The sequence below is a fragment of the Carassius gibelio genome, chromosome A23, assembly GCF_023724105.1.
Source record: "Carassius gibelio isolate Cgi1373 ecotype wild population from Czech Republic chromosome A23, carGib1.2-hapl.c, whole genome shotgun sequence".
Classification (NCBI taxonomy): Eukaryota; Metazoa; Chordata; class Actinopteri; order Cypriniformes; family Cyprinidae; genus Carassius; species Carassius gibelio.
In genome coordinates, this window is record NC_068393.1 from 23,936,250 (window position 1) to 23,951,331 (window position 15,082).

The 15,082-nt window shown below is 35.1% G+C and overlaps 3 long non-coding RNA genes across 3 annotated transcripts; 2 read left to right on the forward strand and 1 right to left on the reverse strand.

Annotated features, from left to right (window-relative positions):
• The first annotated feature begins 2,368 nt into the window (after positions 1-2,368).
• On the forward strand, positions 2,369-3,563 carry LOC127945156 (uncharacterized). Its single transcript, XR_008150533.1, has 3 exons — positions 2,369-2,603; positions 3,052-3,304; positions 3,464-3,563. It is a non-coding gene; the product is annotated as an uncharacterized LOC127945156 (long non-coding RNA).
• Positions 3,564-3,636: 73 nt separating this feature from the next.
• Positions 3,637-5,233, forward strand: LOC127945158 (uncharacterized). The gene is made up of 3 exons (XR_008150535.1): positions 3,637-3,691; positions 3,820-3,884; positions 4,586-5,233. It is a non-coding gene; the product is annotated as an uncharacterized LOC127945158 (long non-coding RNA).
• A 977-nt stretch (positions 5,234-6,210) lies between these two features.
• Positions 6,211-9,196, reverse strand: LOC127945159 (uncharacterized). The gene is made up of 5 exons (XR_008150536.1): positions 8,946-9,196; positions 8,231-8,484; positions 7,795-8,013; positions 7,602-7,666; positions 6,211-6,894 (listed from the first exon to the last, which is right to left on the reverse strand). It is a non-coding gene; the product is annotated as an uncharacterized LOC127945159 (long non-coding RNA).
• Positions 9,197-15,082: the final 5,886 nt, after the last annotated feature.

Below are 15,082 nucleotides of genomic sequence, written 5' to 3' on the forward strand. Positions count from 1 at the left end.
CTATCCAATGTAATTTTGTTTGCTCATAGCCTATATTTCTGCACATCTGAAGTCACAATGATTACATAGCAGTGTAAATCTGATTGCAAACAAGCAGGTCAGTGCCCACAGCAGATTTATTTGTTGATAAACTCTCATAAACGTACCTATGAAGCTAAACCGATCTTCTGAATATGTACCAATAAGTGCTTGCTTTCTATTTATGTCTTGTGTGTCCCTGTAGGTCCATTTTTGTACACACTCCAGTGCCCTGCAAATATCCAGGCCCTGTCTGCAAACCCCTCCACTCCATTCCCTTTCCTCCTTCCCTATCCTCAGCAGAAGCTCTCTCACGCATGTCCACACAATCGCAGGGCTGTAATTGGTATGGTTTACACTTCCTTAAGAGCAAATCGAAGCCTGGCTAGACAGACAGCATTGCGGCTGGCAGAGCTGAGGGGAAAAACATAGCGGTCCACAGAGGCCGAGCTTCTCTTTTAGAAATTCAGATCGAGCGTTCTGTCTTTTTATGGGGGGTCCTCTTGTGGGGGCAATTTGGGATCGGTGTGTTTGAACAGCTTCCAAAATAATTTCCCATGAAGCCTGTGCTGAGCTAAATTAATGAGAGCAATGCTGCTTTTTTGGGAGATCCCCAGTCGAGAGCTGTGAGTAAGCAGACGCTGTTCTCTCGACCTGATGCTTTTTCCCAAACCTGCTGAGTATCTGACTCCCACACTGTCTGTCACCGTCTGTTTTTAAAAGAAGAATCTGAAGCCAAACATGTCATGCTGACAGACACAATGCTCCCTTTGAAAATGTTTTAGTTTACCACCCGCACGGTGTAAATCTCTGTGGACTATTGCTGTGGATATTGTGAATTCACGAATAAAGTGTAAGCATTTGATTTGATTATGTATCCTACGGCAAAGAGGCTATTTATAATGGTGTGATTATTTCAGAGACTGTTGTACTGTGTTGTCGCTGTTCTGTAGCTCAAACAATAGAGTATGTGTTCGATTCCCAGGGAAAGCAAGAACTGAGACAATGTAAATCTGTACTTTGGATGCAATGTAAGTCTCTTTGAATAAAAAAAACCTTTGCCAAATGTCAAAAAAAAAAAAAAAAAAAAAAAAAAAAGAAATTAAAATTGGCTAAACTGATTTTTCTGAAATATTTAGCTAAATAAATTAGATCAGTAGCTGGATACCTTAAGACCAATATTTTGGCCGAACTAATCATGCACTTTTTTAACTTTCAGATTTTTGTCATTGGCTGATAACCATGAACGTTTGGATGATGTTCAAAAGTGTATCAGTTCCAAAATCTGCTTAAAGATTGATCAGCTATCAGGTAATTATCATACCATAACATATTGTGACATGGAGTCAGAGACGTTCGGATCCATATGCAGCGGTTTAATAAAGAGAACGGTCAAACAGGCAATGATCAGATAACAGTGTCAGGTATGCAGGGAAATCCAAAATCAGAAACCGTACCAGGCAAAGGTCGGGGCAGGTGGCAGAGAATTAAAGTCAGTATACACAATCCAAAGTCAAACACTGAAGGAACAAACACTAGGAAACCGCTCCAAAATGGCAGACAGAACTAAACAAGACTTTTTGACTGAATCTTCTTGTCAGTTGAACTATTGTATAAAAGCAGTATTATACTCATACGTATTCCAGTGTGTTAATAAAAATGTCATGCAAGTATGAGATTTCCAAGCAAACCATGTATTCGATGCAGCTTTTATGGCAAATTCATGGTTTAGATGTGCAATAATATAGTTATTTTGGTGCGAAGCAAAACACCTGAACCTCTCTGTTGCTGGCAGCCCTGCTGCTCTACTACTGTTCTCTGCCATTCTCCATGATTAATGAAATCCATTGGCCCCTTCTGGCCTTTCTAATAGATTTATGGACTTCATGGTACAATAACATAGTGTTTCATTTGTATTTCTTACATTGATATTTGTCATGAGAGAGCTCCTGGACTGCCCTTTAGGTGCTGAGTGGCTTGATTTGAATGGCATTTGGTCTATCAGGAAGTCAATAGCCGACTGACTTTCTAATGTAGTAGTCACACTGAATGTTATAATTGACCATCAAAATGGCACTAACGGAGGTATATTCTATAATTTGTAAAAAAAAAAAAAAATTGTTTAATTTGTTTTTCCTGCTGAAAGTCAGTACAGTATTGATTAGTTGTTTTTTCTCACAAATTGTACAAATCATTTAGACCTTTAAAATTATATATATATATATATGCCACTGTACTGTTAGACTAATATATGTAAATGACATCTGATATTATATACTGACCTCTGAGCACTAGTATGTTTTACTGTTGTTTATCAGGATATTTATATTATATATATTATATATATACACTCTAAAAAACGCTGGGTTGTTTTTTCAACCCAACTGCTGGGTTGAGGCCGTTTGATAGGACTTTGGGATGATTTAACCCAAGTTTGGGTTGAAAATAACTTTCTTTTTTAACCCAGCGGGGTGGGTTGAGGACGCGGACGTGAAGGAGAGCACGCACGTCACGTCAAAATCGTACGTCTCCAGTGCGAGCAGCCGCCATTTTCTCAGCGTGATAGAAGCGAGTGAAAGACTATGGTAAGTAACGTTAAATATTCAAAATGTAAAGTTATCTTTTATTGTTTACCCGGTTGTATGAAAGGCGGAAGGTTTTATGAAAGGCGGAAACAAAGGAGCTTAACGTTATATACGTTATATATAAAAAAAACGGACGCGGTTTTCGCCTCGGACACGGAGGTCTTAACTGCCTCATGTAACGTTACTGAACGGAGCATGTACTTTTAATATAATGTCTGTGAATGTATTTTGTCATATTTACATAAGATTTTACATTATCTGTTCTCTTTGAGGCGTTAACAGACGGTTATGGTCATGGTTACGCTCATGTGAATTTGTATTTTTTTTTCGCGGTTAAACTGAATGTATGTTTGTCTCCTAAAGGATTGTGTAGTAAAGATTAGCATAATTATTTTGAGGCTGTTGAAGTGGTAACTGTTAAAAGTATGTTTTACATGTAATATTTCAGACTTGTCCAGCTCCTGTCTTCATTGTCCTCGCGCTGAGAGTTAAAGACACAGAAGCTGTTTGTGTGAGGAGTCACAGACCTGTGTGAGGATGAGGAGGAGGTGTTCTTCTGAAGAGAGGGACCGACGGTTTAAGGAGAGTAAACTTCAGAATAACATCGTTATCTTTATTTCTACTAAGACTAAAATAATGTGTGTGTTTTTTTTAGATGTTGAAATCCAGAGACAAGATAACTTCATTCTTTTGAGACTGATGTGAGTTAAATTATTATTACTTTTTTTTTTAGAAAATTAATGTTTCTGTTGTGTCCTGTCTGTTAACTTCACATTTTGATGCAAAAACAGTGTGATTTTATATATGTATGTATGTATATGTTAATATTTTATTGAAACCATTGATATCCCTCTTTGCAGAACTCAAACTAACTGGAGTTAAGGACACACAAGTCTGCTTGTGTGAGGAGGTGGTTTTCTCAGCTTCTTCTGAAGAGAGGGAAAGATCGTATAAGGCAAGTAAACTTCATAATTTCATGTTATCAGTTGTTGTTGTGTTTTACTAAGAGTAAAATAATGTTTGTTTTTTGTTTTTGTAGGTGTTAAAAGCAAGAGACATGGGAGAGCATCATTCCTTTGAGATTTTATGTAAGTTATTTTTAGAAAATAAATTTTTCTGTTGTCTCCTGCCAGTTTACTTCACATTTTGATGCAACAACAGTGTGATTACGTGCTCATTTCATTAAGACCATTGATGTCTGTGTTTTTTATTGCAGAACTCAAACCAACTTTGGAGTTGTCTGATTTGGAGAGTCATTATTCTTGGTCTTCGCTCTTAGAGGTAAAGTTCACACAAAAAATAATTTACTTGCCCTCAAGTCATTCCAAACCTATAAGACTTTTGTTTGTCTTTACAACATAAATTAATATATTTTTAGTTTTCTCATAATATTTGTTAATCCATTTATAGTTTAGATAATCAGTATTTTCAAGCTTCATAAATATAGAGTTATTGTAGAAGTAAATTCTGATATTTATATATGAATACATCTTAAATTATATGATAGCAAACATGTATGTTCAAAATAAAATGCTGGTCTCCCAGACCAGCAATGGAGGACACAAAAAGAGAATATTAAATATATTCATATGTTTTCCAAAAAATGAGCAGATTTTGTATGAGTCTGGAAAAACATGAGGAGAGTAAATTATAAACATTTTAATTATATGGTGAACTAACGGTTTGAAGAGCAGCCCTCCATGTACGTGAATATTGTGAGGTATGTGAATGTCATGTCTGTTTTAATGTTTCAGTAAAGAAGCTTTCTGAAAGCGATATTTATTCAAACAATATCACCTGTCCTCACACTAGTGCTGCCATTATAGCATTCTGGAGCGCTGTGGTGGACTGAGACATTAAACAACCGCACAAAGTGTTGAAACTTTAAAACCGATTATTTACCTTACGGATGTGAATACACCTCTACCTGAAAATGGATAGTTTAATTAAATGTTTAATTTTTTCAAATGTGTTTCTCTTAGGCCACTGATGAAGAGCAGGCGGTGACTGGATGAATGCTGGTCAGAGAGGAAGATCTTCTTTCCCCTAAACAGCAGTGGTTTTAAAGGAGGACGCTGCCCTGGATGATGTAGATGTCACATGCTGTGCTGATGGGGTTTCTTCATGATTACATCAGTTATGCTAAAGAGATCATGAAAATTGACTGTGATGCATGATCTGTATTCATGGACTATGAAACAAACTGTAAGTGTATAATTTGTTTAAAAAAAAAAGTTAAATGCTTTTTCTGTGTTGTTTAGTAGAAGAGTTTACACTCTGTCATTCATACACCTGCTCACATTTTCACACACACACACACACACACACACATGCGTCTGTTAAATGTTATAATATCAAAGTTAATGTTGTGATTTATTTGTGTACTGTCATTCCAGAATAGTTGGAAAAAAACCTAACTAATTGTAAATTTATTGTATGTGTTTTCGTATATTTTTATACAATATATACAATTGAACAAAGTCCAATTTGATTTTAAGTTATATTCATCAAATGTTCAATGCTTTGTTTATGAACTCTGTAGCTGTTAATGCCATCCTTTTCTGCATTTCTTCTAACATGTTACTTTTTGACTTTTCTCTTGTTTTTAATAAATATTTTCCTTTTGGTAATTATTATTTGTGTGTAAAAGTGATATTTAAAATGAACAACATTTGTAGGTTTAATGCCTAGCTCAATTTGGGTTAATTTTAACGTAGAAATGCATTGTTTCCCCACATGGCTGCACTCTGCGAGTTTATTTTCTGCCAGCAGGAGGCGCTAAGCGGGAGAGGTAGGTTTCTCCGGTAACGGCTGCAGAGCGGCTCTGAGCTCACAAACGCTGCCTTATCAAGCACATGCGAAATGATATCGAACATTTTCTAAATACAGTAGTTTTCCTTCTGAAATACACTGATAAAAAAACACCCGCTATGTTTTTTTAAACCCTGCAATATAGTCATTTTAAACTATAAAAAAGGCAACCCAGCAGGCTGGGTTAAATATGATAACCCAACTGGTTGGGTTAAAACAACCCAGCGCTGGGTTCGTCCCTTTTTGACCCAGCGCTGGGATGTCAAAATAACCCAAATTGGGTTGTTTTCAACCCAGCAGTTTTTAGAGTGTATTATATAAGTTTATAATTTCCATCCTATTGTGTTAAAAAGGCTCATTTTGAAATATGGTTTAATTTTAAAATATGCACCTGTTCTTATTTGTATACACTCTAAAAACTGCTGGGTTGAAAACAACCCAATTTGGGTTATTTTGACAACCCAGCGCTGGGTCAAAAAGGGACGAACCCAGCGCTGGGTTATTTTAACCCAACCAGTTGGGTTATCATATTTAACCCAGCCTGCTGGGTTGCCATTTTTTATGGTTTAAAATGACTATATTGCAGGGTTTCAAAAACCAGAGCGGGTGTTTTTTATCACTGTATTTCAGAAGGAAAACTACTGTATTTAGAAAATGTTCGATATCATTTCGCATGTGCTTGATAAGGCAGCGTTTGTGAGCTCAGCACCGCTCTGCAGCCGTTACCGGAGAAACCTACCTCTCCCGTTCTTAGCACCTCCTGCTGGCAGAAAATAAACTCGCAGAGTGCAGCCATGTGGGGAAACGATGCATTTCTACGTTAAAATTAACCCAAATTGAGCTAGGCATTAAACCTACAAATGTTGTTCATTTTAAATATCACTTTTACACACAAATAATAATTATCAAAAGGAAAATATTTATTAAAAACAAGAGAAAAGTCAAAAAGTAACATGTTAGAAGAAATGCAGAAAAGGATGGCATTAACAGCTACAGAGTACATAAACAAAGCATTGGACATTTGATGAATATAACTGAATTAGGTTTTTTTCCAACTATTCTGGCATGACAGTACACAAATAAATCACAACATTAACTTTGATATTATAACATTTAACAGACGCATGTGTGTGTGTGTGTGTGTGAAAGAATGTGAGCAGGTGTATGAATGACAGAGTGTAAACTCTTCTACTAAACAACACAGAAAAAGCATTTAACTTTTTTTTTTTAACAAATTATACACTTACAGTTTGTTTCATAGTCCATGAATACAGATCATGCATCACGGTCAATTTTCATGATCTCTTTAGCATAACTGATGTAATCATGAAGAAACCCCATCAGCACAGCATGTGACATCTTCTACATCATCCAGGGCAGCGTCCTCCTTTAAAACCACTGCTGCATCAGTTTAGGGGAAAGAAGATTCTCCTCTCTGACCAGGATTCATCCCAGTCACCGCCTGTTCTTCATCAGTGGCCTAAGAGAAACACATTTGAAAAAATTAAACATTTAATTAAACTATCCATTTTCAGGTAGAGGTGTATTCACATCCGTAAGGATAGGTAAATAATCGGTGTTAAAGTTTCAACACTTTGTGTGGTTGTTTAATGTCTGTCTATCACAGCTCTCATGAAGTCTATAATGGCAGCACTAGTGTGAGGACAGGTGATATTGTTTGAATAAATATCGCTTTCAGAAAGCTTCTTTACTGAAACATTAAAACAGTCATGACATTCACATACCTCACAAATATTCATGTACGTGGAGGGCTGCTCTTCAAACCGTTAGTTCACCAAATAATTAAAATGTTCATAATTTACTCTCCCCATGTTTTTCCAGACTCATATACAAACTCTGCTCATTTTTTGGAAAAAATATGAATATATTTAATATTCTCTTTTTGTGTCCTCCATTGCTGGTCTGGGAGACCAGTATTTTATTTTGAACATACATGTTTGCTATCATATAATTTAAGATGTATTCATATATAAATATCAGAATTTACTTCTACAATAACTCTATATTTATGAAGCTTGAAAATACTGATTATCTAAACTATAAATGGATTAACAAATATTATGAGAAAACTAAAAATATATTAATTTATGTTGTAAAGACAGACAAAAGTCTTATAGGTTTGGAATGACTTGAGGGCAGGTAAATGATTTTTTGTGTGAACTTTACCTCTAAGAGCGCAGACCAAGAATAATGACTCTCCAAATCAGACAACTCCAAAGTTGGTTTGATTTCTGCAATAAAAAACACAGACATCAATGGTCTTAATGAAATGAGCACGTAATCACACTGTTGTTGCATCAAAATGTGAAGTAAACTGGCAGGAGACAACAGAAACATTTATTTTCTAAAAATAACTTACATAAAATCTCAAAGGAATGATGCTCTCCCATGTCTCTTGCTTTTAACATCTACAAAAACAAATATTATTTTACTCTTAGTAAAACACAACAACAACTGATAACATGAAATTATGAAGTTTACTTGCCTTAAACGATCTTTCCCTCTCTTCCAAAGAAGCTGAGAAAACCACCTCCTCACACAAGCACTTGTGTGTCCTTAACTCCAGTTAGTTTGAGTTCTGCAAAGAGGGACATCAATGGTTTCAATAAAATATTAACATATACATACATATATATACATACACACACATACAGACATATATATATATATACACATACAGACATATATATATATAAAAATCACACTGTTTTTGCATCAAAATGTGAAGTTAACAGGCAGGACACAACATAAACATTAATTTTCTAAAAAAAAAAAGTAATAATAACTTAACTTACATCAGTCTCAAAAGAATGAAGTTATCTTGTCTCTGGATTGCAACATCTAAAAAAACAACATTACTTTAGTCTTAGTAAAAATAAAGATAACTTGATGTTATTCTGAAGTTTACTCTCCTTAAACCGTCTGTCCCACTCTTCAGAAGAACACCTCCTCCTCCTCATCCTCACACAGGTCTGTGACTCCTCACACAAACAGCTTCTGTGTCTTTAACTCTCGGCGCGAGGACAATGAAGACAGGAGCTGGACAAGTCTGAAATATTACATGTAAAACATACTTTTAACAGTTACCACTTCAACAGCCTCAAAATAATTATGCTAGTCTTTACTACACAATGCCGTTTCCTTTAGGAGACAAACATACATTCAGTTTAACCGCGAAAAAAAAGACAAATTCACATGACCATAACCGTGACCATAACCGTCTGTTAACGCCTCAAAAAGTACAGATAATGTAAAACCTTTTATAAATATGACAAAATACATTCACAGACGTTATATTAAAAGTACATCCTCCGTTCAGTACCGTTACATGAGGCAGTTAAGACCTCCGTGTCTGAGGCGAAAACCGCGTCCGTTTTATTTTAAAATATATATATATATATATATATATAACGTTAAGCTCCTTTGTTTCCGCCTTTCATAAAACCTTCCGCCTTTCATACAACCGGGTAAACAATAAAATATAACTTTACATTTTGAATATTTCCTTACCATAGTCTTTCACTCGCTTCTCGCTTCTATCACGCTGAGAAAATGGCGGCTGCTCGCACTGGAGACGTACGATCTTGACGTGACGTGCGTGCTCTCCTTCACGTCCGCGTCCTCAACCCAGACCGCTGGGTTAAAAAAATTTTTTTTTAAACCTTATTTTCAACCCAAACTTGGGTTAAAACATCCCAAAGTCCTATCCAACGGCCTCAACCCAGCAGTTGGGTTGAAAAAACAACCCAGCGTTTTTTAGAGTGTATCATGCTCATTAGAGCCATTAAACAATTACTAAAAGTTGTTAACACAACAGGTGCAAGGATTGTTTCAGCCAGCAAGGGAACAAACAGAAATTTTCCAAAATTGTTTACAGAGATGGCTATAGGTGTGTCTCTTGATACTGCCAAAGTAACATTAATGTTATAAAAGTGAATTTGACTGAAACATAGAGTTGATTTTGAGGCTGTTCTGTGCCCAGGGCTGTTAAAGCATACACAGTTTGAACAAACTGATCAAAACAGCAGTCTCAAGAAAAGAGCAGCTGGGATTGCATGCTCAATAAAACATTTCTAAAGCATTTTATAGAACAGATACCAAAGACAGACTTATTCAAAGCAATGTAATCAAGCAATACAGAGTAAAGTTCAAAACATGCAATGATTCCAGATCATCTCTTGAGAGTGGAAGTCTGCAGAAGCAACATTCTTTTGAGGTCAAGAAGGTTTTTGTAAATTACGGTCCATTTTTCTTGAAAATAGGGTGTGTATAAGAGGACAGTATAGCACTATTTCCTGTTCAGTTAAATATGAAGTGACTTTTTTTTAATTCTGTATCTTTTATTAGATTTTAGATTTGTATTTTATTTATTGGCAATTGTGCTTTAATGAAAGCTATGTACTGTACATGGAGTCAGACATCTTTGGATGCCCTGCTAAGAACGTTGCAATTATAGTGTGTGTGTGAGAGAGAGAGAGAGAGAGAGAGAGAGAGGTTTTGGAAAAAATTAAATAAATAAATAAATAGCTCACCAAGGCTTTCTTTATTTGACCAAAAATACTGTGTGATTATTGTGAAATATTATTACATATTTAAATTAAAATATTTAACATATGTTTGAGTATTTTTTTTTTTACTATAATTAATTTCAAAGCTGAAATTAACAAAGCTGAATTTAAGCAAAGCTGAATTTTCAGTAGCCATTACTCCAGTCTTCAGTGTCACTTGATCCTTCAGAAATCATTCTAAAATGCTGATTTGAAATATATGTTATGACCAATGTTAAAAATACTTGCTGCCTAATGTTTTTAGTTTTTTGTGGCAACTCATACATTTACACATCACATGCATGGTGTTGCATTTAGTATATAAAACTGTCAGCTAAATTAATGAGATATCTCCAGCTTTAAAGGGATTCTGTCATTATATATTCAGTCAAATACTTATCCAAATTTGTATGCATGAATATATTTTGAAGTATGTTTAAACTGTTATTGTCTGTGTAATGAAAGTAAATGGGGTCCAAAACAATGTTTCATTATATAAACATTTCTAGCTGAATTATTCCTTTAAGTTACTTCTGTTTGAACATGTCATAACCACGTTGTCCTTAAGAGACTGTAAAGTTTTGTTTGTCACAAAAGAGAAATATGCTGTACACATAGTGCATCAATTCCATCTCGAAGCCCCAACGAAACGGCGATTTCTTGAAACGTGGCTGCTTGCGGGCTGTTGTATCTCCAGGAACTCTTCATCAGAGAGAGTGAATGCGGTCGGGTCTCAGGCAGACACCGTGAAATGGACCTGGCTGTGGTTCACAGCTCCGGACCCGGCACATTTGCTAAGGGCCATTAACATCATGCCTGTCTGGGACCCAGCGGTCTGCCATTCACCCTGTCTCCAACCTCCAAGTATGCTGAATCTGTGGAGAAATTGTGCACAGACCTTTTCTAGTGGAATTCATGCAGACCAGAGTACCGCTGACATTGAGGGCTGATGATGTCTTTTAGTCGTGTTTTTGAAAGGTTCAAGAGGTTGTAGATTGTCAGAACTCAAGTGATAAATACTGTAATTTTAGTGGTGCTTGCTACTACAAGGCTGAGGGATTTGAACAAACCCCTAATGCTAACTTTGGTGAGTAAGTTGTCCAACACGGTTTATGATTGCTGTGGGCACGAACGATACCTCGAATTGTGCGGCATGTTGAAAATGAATGCTTTTGCTTACTTAATGATGCTGAAAATTCAGCTTTAGTATATCAGTATAAATTATTTTTTAAGATTTATTAAAACAGAAAAAAATTATTTTAAATTGTAATAATATTTTTTAAAAAATGCTATGGTTTTGGCTTAGCTCAGATAAATGCAGTCTTGTTGAACATAAGAGATTTAAAACATCAAAAACAATTCAAAAATTTCCCCGACCACAATTCAGCTGTACTGTACAGTTTGTAAATATGTGCACATGTACAGATGTGAATGTATAATTGCATATTGATATTATGCATCATTTACAACCAGGAAAATGAATATAAATGAATGTTTAGTAGGGTCAATCACAGGTAAACTTTCACCCTGCTGTCATAGTAAGCCCTAAACATTAAAAAAAATGTTTGCCATGCTTTAGCAAACATGAGAGAGCTATGTTCTTTTTTTATACCTCCCACCATTTCCTGTTGAGCGGCTGTAGAGTACAATAGAGGAATACTTCCAATGAAATGAGTAGCTAAAGCAGCTATGCTCCGGGAGATTTACTGACCTCTGATTTTTGTGTTTCTCTATGTTGTTTTGTGCACTGTTGACGGAGGTCGATAACTGTTGCTTATTTTCCCTCAAATGCTTGAATCAATACCATTGTGCATCTCTCTGCTCTATGCACGATCTGAGAGTGTGATATTTTAGTGAGCAGACCAATTCTCTCGATGCTGAAGGGACACAAAACATTCAAAACAACCTAGTAGAACACTGCATGTATGGAACAGACGCACATCTGATTAGTCAGTTTCCTGCGACTGAATGAATAACATTAGCCAAGTTTGACTACTTGAGAACTGAATTCAGCAAATAAGCCTAAAACTACCATCTTTCACATTCCATCAATTTTGAATCTGCCATCCAGCAGTCTTGATCAATAAACACGCACGTAGAGATTGAATGCGACGAAGCCCCAATTTTAAACTTTAACATATATCTCCTTTCAGTTCAATCTGTTTCCACATTAACCCTTTAAATCTGAAAGCTGACCTCTATACACAACAATATAGGTGTTCTGTGTCAGACAAATGCATTACTGTCAGTCGGAGTCAGTGAGGTGGAACAGAGCAGTAATGTTGGTTGTGTGCTGGCATGTTGTTGAAGAGTTAATCTTTGCTGTCATTTAATGCTCACTTACAATTAACCTTGAAAAAAAATAGAAGCTACAGTAAACCATTAATGCAATATTCAACCAGTTATTATAGTAATTCTATTAAATTAAATCTTAAATAAATATATTAATATCATATTATCGTATATCGTGATTAATTGCATCCAGCATAAAAGTTTGTTTACCTAATATATGTGTGGGTACTGAGCATATTTATATATACTGTATTTAATACACACCCATACATCTATATATTTAAGAAATATATATAATATACTGAACTGTGTTTGTGTGTGTGTGTGCATATATATATGTAAATATATATGTAAATATATTATACTATTTAAACACACTCTTTTATTTTTGATGCACTTAATCACGAATAATAAATTTTACAACCCTAATATGTGTATGTATGAAGATATATATTTATATAAATGTGTGTGTGTGTGTGTATTTGCGTTTGTGTGCATGCGTGTGTCTGTGTATTTAATGTATATATATTTTGTTGCTTGATATTTAATATTAATATTTTATAATACTTTTTTTTTAAGTAAGGACATATTAAATTGATCAAATGTGACCGTAAAGACATTTATAATCTATCAAAAGATTTTTATTTTAAAAAATGCGGTTCTATGTTCATCAAAGAACACTAAGTAAACAAAAAGGTAAGCAGCAGAAACTTTTTTTTCAACATTCATAATAAAAAGGCAAGACAAGTTTATTTATATAGTACATTTCATACACAAAGTTAATTCAAAATGATTATGTAATTATTAATATTTCAAATACTCATAAAATAATCACTATATATATATATATATATATATATATATATATATATATATATATATATATATATATATATATATATATATATATATATGTATAGAGAGAGAGAGAGAGAGAGAATAAAAATTAATTAAAATATTATGATAAAGTAGTAAGCAACAAAAAACTGAGAACCAATAATAAGTGTTTATAATTGAGCACCAAATCAGCAGAAAAATTAGATTTTTGATCAAACAAATGCATCCTCAGTAAGCATAAGAGACTTTTGACCCTGAATTTAACCAATTACAAAAGCTATTTGTGTTAATTACATTTATATTATATTATAGCCATTTGAGAGAATCTGAAATTGGGTTGCACATGGCACATTTCAGTAGTTGCCTTTTCCTGTTTGATTGTCACAATAAAGGCATTGATTTCACAAGCCACTCCAGCCAGATCAATTGCGTAGGCAGTTTTTTCGATGTGTGTTTACTCTACAGACTGCCAGATTAGATTATGTGTGTTCAGGTAGGGGGCCTAAATATGAAAAAAAAAACTCCAGAAATCAATCCCTCATTGGCGCGCCTTTCCGAAAGCGCTGATCTTGAGCATATGTCTTCTAATTACTCTGATGGGAGCTTGCTAATGGGCACAGAGCCGGCCTCGTGCTCACTGCGAATGCTCATTAATGTCACTGTCACAACGTCCCCGGGCCCAAGATCAAGCCTTGGGAGCGTGGACGGCCCCTAACCGCCCCAGCTTCCCCCCTCAGTACATGAAATCATCTCACTTCCCTGTCTAATTGCTCTCTAAATTATTAACCTCAATGAAAGGAAGACAGTGTCATGTTTGACCCCGCTTATATAGCTGAAGGTTTGGGAGCCACTGCTTCATGAGAAATGTGTGTGTGTGTGTGTGTGTGTGTGAATGCATGCATATTTAACCATCTGTGGAAGATTTGCCATTTGCACAGGTTATTACCGACTTTGACCTCTTATGGTTTTCTGGATATATTTTTTTGTTTTACGCACATAACTGAGTGACATCTCGGGTTTGTTTTGTTGAATTTGTAGCTGAAAAAAAAAGGGAAAAAGTGCACTCGTTTCTGACAAATTTAATTAGGTTTTGAATTAGAGTGAATTAATCGCAGCTGGGGGTGTGTGGATGTATTGTGACGTCTCTGCAGGTAAGGAAAAAGCCCGTTCACAGCAGTGCTGAAGACTATGAGTAATTATGTTTGTTTTTTAATAATTTAATTGCCAGTCCCAGCATGACCACACACACCTGCAAGAACAAATGTGATTTATTCATCAATTCAGTGGTAGAGGTTTACACAATGCAAAGCATAAACAATTCCCTCATGGTATTGTTAATAATTCAGTAGGTTATAAGTTAATAATAGTTAAATTCTACTGTCTCTGTAAATAACTTGTAAATGTCATGCGCTCGGTTTTAAGGTGGCATGTTTAACCAGCATGTATTTCACCTCAGTTGCCAGATCACCTATGTGGATTTTTTTTTTCATTGACTAGCTACTTGTTGAGAGAGTAAAGGCTAGCGGAGCATCTGTTTTAAGGTTAATTAGAATTTTGTTCATTTTTAGTGAATGTTGGTGAAGCTGCTATAGATCAGCTTGTAGATTGAAAAGACTTGAAAAATGACTTAAATAGTGTAATTTTTACCGTGTGTAAATAGTTTATTATACAGTATATATAACTTACAGGTCCATCCATCCATCCCTCTCTACACACACACTTATATATAGGTTTTTTTTTTTTATGGTGTTTTTAATGTATATCACTTAAATAGTTTTTACAGAGTCCTGAAAAAATATTTCAGTCATACATATAAAATAAAAAACCTGGTATGTACTCTAATGTGAATCAATTAATCTTTTTTTAAATCAATTCTTTGAATCAAGCCTTCAGAATAAACGGAATCATTAATATAAATCAGATTTCCCACTTGTCACTATTACAGGAATCGCCACACTCTTTTGGAAACCG